This window comes from Aedes albopictus, chromosome 2, assembly GCF_035046485.1.
Source record: "Aedes albopictus strain Foshan chromosome 2, AalbF5, whole genome shotgun sequence".
NCBI lineage: Eukaryota > Metazoa > Arthropoda > Insecta > Diptera > Culicidae > Aedes > Aedes albopictus.
The window spans coordinates 450108200-450117341 of NC_085137.1; positions in this window are offsets into that span (position 1 = coordinate 450108200).

Genomic DNA, 9142 nt, shown 5'->3' on the forward strand with positions numbered 1-9142 from the left:
CGCCATTCTCTTTCTTTATCATTTCTACACCTCTGGATAAATTTTGAAAATAATCGTTGGACGAAATTTTGAGTTACGCCCTTTTAAAGGGCCTTACCCCTAAAAAAATAGGGGTTTCTATAGAATACCATCATATTTCATAACAGAAGTATGCTTCAAAGTCCAAGATAATGAACAGTATCATTAATAATGCTACAATTTGATACTATGCACTAATATTGAATGCATTGTGTATAAAAATTAGCCATAACGCCAGTATAAGGGAAGTATTCTTTAACCTGTAGGATACGGACGTTGTTGGCTTCATTTACTATTATAGCCAGAACAATATACAATGAAAAACATAAACGACAGTTCATTTACTTTTTCATTTATATAGTTAATGCACACTCATAAACTGAATTTCAAAAATAATGTTGGTCAAATTCTCCAGTTACGCCCATTTGAAGGTCATAAGTACTTATAGTAGAATTATTATAAAACTTAGTTTCATTTAATCACGTTTATTCTTCGGTAACGTAGTTTAGCAGTTAAATATAGAACTATCATTACAATTGATCATCTCAATCCTTAGTTGTGTATGTTTATTAATTGAAAACATCATTCACCAAAAAATCTAACGAATGAGATAGGCACATGCCATCGCTTGTTTTGTCTTTAAAAAAGCAATACAAAAAACTTACGTCCCACGCTATGAATGGCAATTGATACAAACATGATTGCTTCCTACATGTTTGAAAATACTTCCCTTATATTAGCGTAATGGCCAATTTGTATACAAACATCAATACAAATAGCCAATATTAGCACATAGTATCAGATTGTAGCATTATTAATAATACGTTTTATTATTTGGGACTTCAAGGCATGCTTTTGTTATGAAATATGATGTTTTTCTATAGATTCCCTGATTTTTTAGGGGTTTGGCCCTCTAAAAGGGCGTAACTCAGAATTTCGTCTAACGATTATTTTAAAAATTTGTTCAGAAGTGTAGGAAAGATAAAGAAGGAGCATGGCGTTTCAGGTTTTGATGGCAGAAGCATGCTTCTGTTATGAAATATGATGGTATTCTATAAAAAAAAAACATTTTTTAGGGGTAAGGCCCTTTAAAAAGGCGTATCTAAAAATTTCGTCTAACGATTATTTTCAAAATTTATCCAGAGGTGTAGGAATGATAAAGAAAGAGAATGGCGTTTCAAATTTTGTTGGCAGAAGCATGCTTCTGTTATGAAATATGATGTTTTTCTATAGAAACCCTCATTTTTTAGGGGTAAGGCCCTTTAAAAGGGCGTAACTCAAAAATTCGTCTAACGATTATTTTCAAAGTTTGTCCAGAGGTGTAGAAAAGATAAAGAAAGAGAATGGCGTTTCAAATTTTGATGGCAATAACATGCTTCTGTTATAAAATATGATGTTTTTCTATAGAAACCCTGATTTTTTAGGGGTTAGGCCCTTTAAAAGGGCGTAACTCAAAATTTCGTCTAACGATTATTTTAAAAATTTATCCAGAGGTGTAGAAATGATAAAGAAAAAGAATGGCGTTTCAAATTTTGTTGGCAGAAGCATGCTTCTGTTATGAAATATGATGTTTTTCTATAGAAACCCTCATTTTTTAGGGGTAAGGCCCTTTAAAAGGGCGTAACTCAAAAATTCGTCTAACGATTATTTTCAAAGTTTGTCCAGAGGTGTAGAAATGATAAAGAAAGAGAATGGCGTTTCAAATTTTGATGGCAGAAACATGCTTCTGTTATAAAATGTGATGTTTTTCTATAGAAACTCTGATTTTTTAGGGGTTAGGCCCTTTAAAAGGGCGTAACTCAAAATTTCGTCTAACGATTTTTTTAAAAATTTGTCCAGAGGTGTAGGAATGATAAAGAAAGAGAATGGCGTTTCAAATTTTGTTGGCAGAAGCATGCTTCTGTTATGAAATATGATGTATTTCTATAGAAACCCTCATTTTTTAGGGGTAAGGCCCTTTAAAAGGGCGTAACTCAAAAATTCGTCTAACGATTATTTTCAAAAATTGTCCAGAGGTGTAGAAATGATAAAGAAAGAGAATGGCGTTTCAAATTTTGATGGCAAAAACATGCTTCTGTTATAAAATATGATGTTTTTCTATAGAAACCCTGATTTTTTAGGGGTTAGGCCCTTTAAAAGGGCGTAACTCAAAATTTCGTCTAACGATTATTTTAAAAATTTATCCAGAGGTGTAGAAATGATAAAGAAAAAGAATGGCGTTTCAAATTTTGTTGGCAGAAGCATGCTTCTGTTATGAAATATGATGTTTTTCTATAGAAACCCTCATTTTTTAGGGGTAAGGCCCTTTAAAAGGGCGTAACTCAAAAATTCGTCTAACGATTATTTTCAAAGTTTGTCCAGAGGTGTAGAAATGATAAAGAAAGAGAATGGCGTTTCAAATTTTGATGGCAGAAACATGCTTCTGTTATAAAATGTGATGTTTTTCTATAGAAACTCTGATTTTTTAGGGGTTAGGCCCTTTAAAAGGGCGTAACTCAAAATTTCGTCTAACGATTTTTTTAAAAATTTGTCCAGAGGTGTAGGAATGATAAAGAAAGAGAATGGCGTTTCAAATTTTGTTGGCAGAAGCATGCTTCTGTTATGAAATATGATGTATTTCTATAGAAACCCTCATTTTTTAGGGGTAAGGCCCTTTAAAAGGGCGTAACTCAAAAATTCGTCTAACGATTATTTTCAAAAATTGTCCAGAGGTGTAGAAATGATAAAGAAAGAGAATGGCGTTTCAAATTTTGATGGCAAAAACATGCTTCTGTTATAAAATATGATGTTTTTCTATAGAACCCCTGATTTTTTAGGGGTTAGGCCCTTTAAAAGGGCGTAACTCAAAATTTCGTCTCACGATTTTTTTTTTAATTTGTCCAGAGGTGTAGGAATGATGAAGAAAGAGAATGGCGTTTCAGGTTTTGATGGTATATTTTTTTATAATAACGGTAAATGAAGCACCGTGGTCTATCTTGTGTTACTAGGATATTCACTATTCATATATATTTTAGGAAAACCAAAAAAAAAATTTTTTTTTCAATATAATAAATAAAAAATAAACAGAATTTTTGCTCGGAAATGACTCGTCATTGTGCAATTTTTTTTCTGGTTATTGCAATGCTTTATCTAATATTATCTTAAATCCAAAAATTCCCATTAATTAGTTTTTCCATTAACTTAGCAAGGTTACAAAAAACTGTTAAGTAGGTTTTTAATTTGTTACATCTCCACAATTTTCTACAATTTCAATCTGTTCATTCTCAGTGAGGCCATTTTACCAAAATCCCGACATACCTCCGTGTAAATACGGCACTTCACGAGTTGATCAACTTCGAGTAAGTAAATGTAAAAATGTGTAATTATCGAGAATTGCACCGTCAATAAACCATACAGTATGCGGCAGAAAAAAATGTGAAAGTGTTTTTTAACTGCAAACCTCATTTTCGTCCATTTGACGTTAACCAATCTACATTTCAATGTTCCATGATGTCTAACTAGCTAATTTCCTGAAACATTATTTAAAAAAATCCTTTTTTTGGTCACAATCCTTTACAAGATGGCGCCAGAAGCTGAAGAAATTTCATATCTGATAAAACACAATTTTTAATTTTCTCTACAATATCATCATATATATGTGTTTATTTCATCTGGTATGTGAAACTACATGATTCTGGATTAGTATGACCTGGTTTTTCATCGAATTGAAGCTAATTTTTTAAATATTTTAGCCATTTTGTTTTATGACCTTTGGGCACGCAGCTTATTGATACTAACTTTTTAGGCTTACATTATAACATGTTAAAAATCAAATATGTTCATTTTTCTTTTGTAGTGTGATAGCGTGTGATAGCGCCTTGAAATTTTCGCATTTTTTCCTGCCGCACCCTGTAGGCCCTGAAGAAGATCCAAACCCGAGGATCGAAACGTCGACGATGAATTAAAAGAATCAACGCTTATTTCTGTGACTGCAAGGCAAAACCATTAGAACTCCCACCAAAGTCAGTCATCCAATAAACAAACATTATCTTCAATTTGCGTAAAATATTTTTTGCAATTTCTCATCGTAATAGGCTGTTTTACCTCATGCAAATCTGACAGGAAAAGGCCTACTTTCCCACACCAAATAAGCAGTGCTGTAATGATTCATTACAACACTGATTTGCGTTGCGTAATGCACCATTACAGCACTGTTTTCAGTTTTGATTAACTTCTTGATGCTTTCTGGACGAAGCTTAGAAAAAAATGTGACAACTGCACAGTATAACCTGCTATGATTAGATTTTCTTGAACATGGCTATGAACATCATTGTGTAGTTTGATGTTGTTAAAAACCACCCTAAAGCGGTAATTTATGAAATTGCAAAAAACGTTGTACGCAACTCGGTGCAGAACTCGATTTTACAGTACTCGTCGTAATTATCCAACTCGGCAAGCCTCGTTGGATAAATGTACGACTCGTGCTGTAAAAATCTTCATTCTGCACCTTGTTGCGTAAACTACTAATTTCAAGAAACCAGAAATTCTATAAAAAGTTCGTTGTTTCATCTTCTCATAGGTGTAGCCATCGGCGGCAAGCTCCCTCCTCCCATTTTGAATTTGATACGAGAAAACTAAAGGTTATCAAAAATTAAACGTTCCTTAACAATTCTCTCAAGAAATAAAGGCCAATATTCTAATAATTTTGGACTTTATCCATAATTATCATATTTTTTTTTCTTGATAACCACAAGAAATTTCTCCAAGTATTTCTCTAAGAGCCCGATAATCTCATCAAATTTTACCAAACAAAAAACTTGGTTGAATGGGGAAATTTTTTGATATGCATTGACGGAATACAGAAACAACACATTTTCCGGATATGCCGGAATCTGTTCCGGTAGAAAAAAAAGAAGGACTTTCTAGAAGCATATGGTGCTTAAGAGAGTAGAAGCTCAAAATTATCAAATTTCCACTAGTATTCAATTCAAATATCGTCCCACCAAGGGCAATGAATTTGAATTTCTTTTTAATTCCTCCAAGGAAACCATCAGATATTCCTCCAGCAATCGCATGGCTTGCATGGCTCTATGTATTTCACCAGACATTCCTGGGCGAATTTCTCCTAGGATACCTTTAGAGGTTTCTCCACTAATTGTTCCAGTAGTTCTTAGAATTACTGTAGATTATTTCCGGAATTCATCCAATGACTCCAAAAGAGATCATTTTAGGTTTGTTTGCAAGTATTTCTTCAGAGATGTCCTCAAGGGTTCCTCCATAGTCCATAGTCCATAGTCCTTCCTTCAAAAATTCCGCCATAGATGGCTCCATTAATTCCATCTGGAATTATTCGAAGTATTTCTGCAGGAATTTCTCACAGGAATTCTCTCGGAAAATTTTATCATTTTATCAAAAAATAATCCAAGTATTCCTTCAAAATTTTGTTCAAAAATCCTTTATTTGTCCATCTAAGGATTTCTTCTAAAATTTATCCAGAAATTGCGGCAGACATGAATTGCTACACATTTTTTCCAGAAGTTCTCTTAGAAAACTATCATGGGATTTCTTAAGCCTAAGGAATTCCTCATGAGATTGCTTCTTGGATTCCTCCTGGGGTTTCTGAAGGAATTCCTTCAAATATTCCTCCAAAAATTCTTTCTGGGATTATTTTAGGAATAACTCCAGATTTTTTTTTAAATCCTCCAATGATTCCTCTAGGAACGCTTCTTGGTATTCCTTCAGGAATGCCTCCTGGAATTCTTTCATGAACTCTTGCAGGAACTCTTCCAGGAATTCCTCCAGCTAGGGGTTTTGCTAGGGAATTTCTACATGAACGTCTCCAGGGATTCCTTCAAGGGTTGCTCCAGGGATTGCTCTAAAGATTTCTACAGGGATTTCATCTGGGTTTCCTCTAGGAATCCCTCTAGAAATTCCGCCATGCATTCCTCCAAGAATTGTTTAGGGATTTTCTTAGGAAATTCCTCTTGGTATCGTTCAGAGATTACTCCGGGAATTGATTCAGGGATTCCTTCTGGATTTCTTCCAGGGATTTCTCCGGGAATTGGTCCAAGAATTTCTTTAGGAATATTTCTTGATATTTCTCTAGGTACTTTTCCAGGAAGTCATCAAAGGATTTTTTTCAGAAATTTCTCCAGGGATGGTCCCTTGATTCCTCTAGGAATCCCGTCAGAAATTCATCCTGGGATTTTTCCAGGAATTGTTCCAGGGATTGCTTCAGGAATTTTTCCAGGAATTTAATTCAAAGATTCTTACAGAAATTCTTTTTGGAATTATTCTAGGATTTGCTTCAAGGATCCCTCCTGGTATTTCTTCTGACATGAATCCAGGATTTTATCAAGGGATTCCTCTAGGGATTCCTCCAGGATTTCTTTCAGGGATTTCTTCAGGAATTCTTCCAAGGATTTCTCTAGGAATTACATCAGACATTCTCCTAAGAATTTCTCCAGGAATCCCTCAAGGGTTTCTGCGGAAATTTATCCAGGGATTCCTCCAAGAATTTCTCTAGAGGAATTCTTCTAGGACAACTCCTTCAGAGGTTTCGAGGGATGCTTCTACAGGAACTGCAGGAAATTCTCCAAGAAGTCATCCAGGAATTCTACCTCAAATTTTCCAAAGGAATCTTTGAGGAATTCATCCACGGATTTGTTCAGGAATTGCTGCACCTGCAAAAGAATTTGTTCAGAAATTCTTTCTGTTGTTCTTGTAGGAATGTATCCTGAAATTTTTTTTCTCCGTGGATTTCTTCAGGAACTTCCCTAGCAGTATTTTCACCGATGTTATGAGGGTTGTAGAAAGTCGTTCAGGGATTTTTCCAAAAAATGTAAAAGGATTCTTTCACAAATTCCCCCGGGAACGCTGTTTGGGTTTTCCTCACTGATTGTTTTAGAACTTATTGCAGGATTCCTCTAGCTAGGAACTTCACCAGGGATCCCTCTCCGAAATTTATGTAAGGATTTCTCTAGAAACTTCTCCTGGAATTTTTCTAAGAAATTATTTGAACATGTTTCATGGATTCCTTCGGGAACACCTTCAGCCATTTACTCAGACATCAGGAATTCTTACAATAATTCATCTAGTGATTCTCTCAGGCATTTCTTCAGGGGATCCTAAACGGACTCTTTTGGTATTTTCCTAGGGATTCCTCCCATAAATCATTTACCGAATGCATCAGCAATGCTTCTAGGAATTTCTCCTTAAATTTCACCAGACATTTCCTTTTGTATACATTTCAGCGATCCGTTCAGGAGTTCCTTCATGTGAATTCAATCAATTTTCCAAGGATACCACTCTCTGGATAGGACTCTCCGGAAATACCATCAGGAAATTCTTCAATAATTTCTCCAGGGATGTGCTTCAGGAATTCTTACAGGGATACCTAGAGAGTTTTTTTCTCTAATAGTCTCAAAGCCTTCATGAGAATATCTTCAAGAATTTTTCGAACTATCCTTCCGAGAATACGTCAATTAGCATCTATATAGGATTATGCTCTAAGCATGAGCATGCAGCATATGAGTATATTAAACTGTTCTTAGGAAAATTCCGGCTAGGATGTACTCGGAACAATACAACTGAAGGCCTATTCTACAAATCTCTATTACAAATCGCAGCTTTGTATAATGAAAGCATTTACCGTTACACCCGTAGACTTTAGGATCTAAACTCAAGAACAGTTTGGATGACCTACGATATCCTGACTGATCTGATACTGTCTGTTGAACTTTCAGAAGACTGACTGGACATGATAGATTTCAAATCGTAGCTTTGTATGATGAAAGAAGTTACCGTTACTCCCGTAGACTTTAGGATGTACACTCAAGAACAGTTTGGATAACCTAGGATATCCCGACTGATTTTATATTGTCTATTAACCTTTCAGACGACTTACTGGACATGATAGATTACAAATCATAGCTTTGTGTGATGACAGAAGTTACCGTTACGACCGTAGACTTTAGAATCTAAACTCAAGATCAGTTTGGATGACCTAGGATATACCGGCTGAACTGTCTGTTGAACTTTCAGAAGTCTTATTGGATTTGTTAGATTTCAAATCGTATCTTTGTACGATGAAAGAAGTTACCGTTACACCCGTAGACTTTAGAATCTAAACTCAAGAATAGTTTGGATGGCCTAGGATATCCAGAAAAAAATATTCCGCATAATATTCTACTAAAAACGGTATTGGCCACCAGAACTATGGAAAAACGTAGAAAAAACTAAAGAATAACGCTTCGAAAAATTCCGGCTTCAAAGGGTTAAGGCGGAGTTAGGTATGAGAGGGTAAGATAATTTGCTATCTATACACCCCAACAACACACGTAAAATTAGTGAAATCGGATGCAAGGCAGTCCAGAAATCACGGTGGGCGTAAAGTGGATAGCGCCGAGCACATTTAGCGAATTCCGACTGTATTCTGAAGTTTTAAGGAATACTCTTCTAGAGTTCTGCAACCGGCACCCTAACTTTGTTTTGAAGTTAAAAAAAAATAAAATTAGCACAATAAAATAAAAACAACTAAATTTTCTAAGATTAAGGCTGATGCAAATACCCTTTTGACTTTTTGTCCCTCCCCCCGTAACGTAAGTTTATCAAAACCAATGAACGTGATAAAAGTAGTTATTCAAAAAGTGAACCCAAATTTTCCTAAATTACGTATGTTACGAAATTTTGTACTAGTGGATCGCCGAATTCAATAACAATCGAAAGTAGGTCGCAAGCTGAAAAAGTTTGAGAAGCTCTGATCAAAACTGTTAGCATGACTGCCAGACTTGTTTTCGATATCAATTATGCACGGGCTCACTAGGGGTAATTACGGAGGGTAACCTTCCTTTTGCATCACGTTGGTTGGCAGCAGCTCGCTGACATAGTGTACGGGACATTCCAGTGGTATTTCATGATGTTTAAGAAGCGTTCCAGAGAGCTTCCTTGGCATTCCATAATGTCAAGGGTTTCCAGAAATTGTCAAAGGGTTTCAAGGGCGTTCCAGAGTGTCCCAGGGGGTTCCAGGGAGTTACAAGGGTGTTCCAGGAGTTTTCAGAAGCGTTCAATGAGGTTTCAGGGGCGTTCCAGGGAGTTTCAGGCGTGTTTCAGATATTCAGAGGTGTTCCAGCTGGTTTCATGGGGT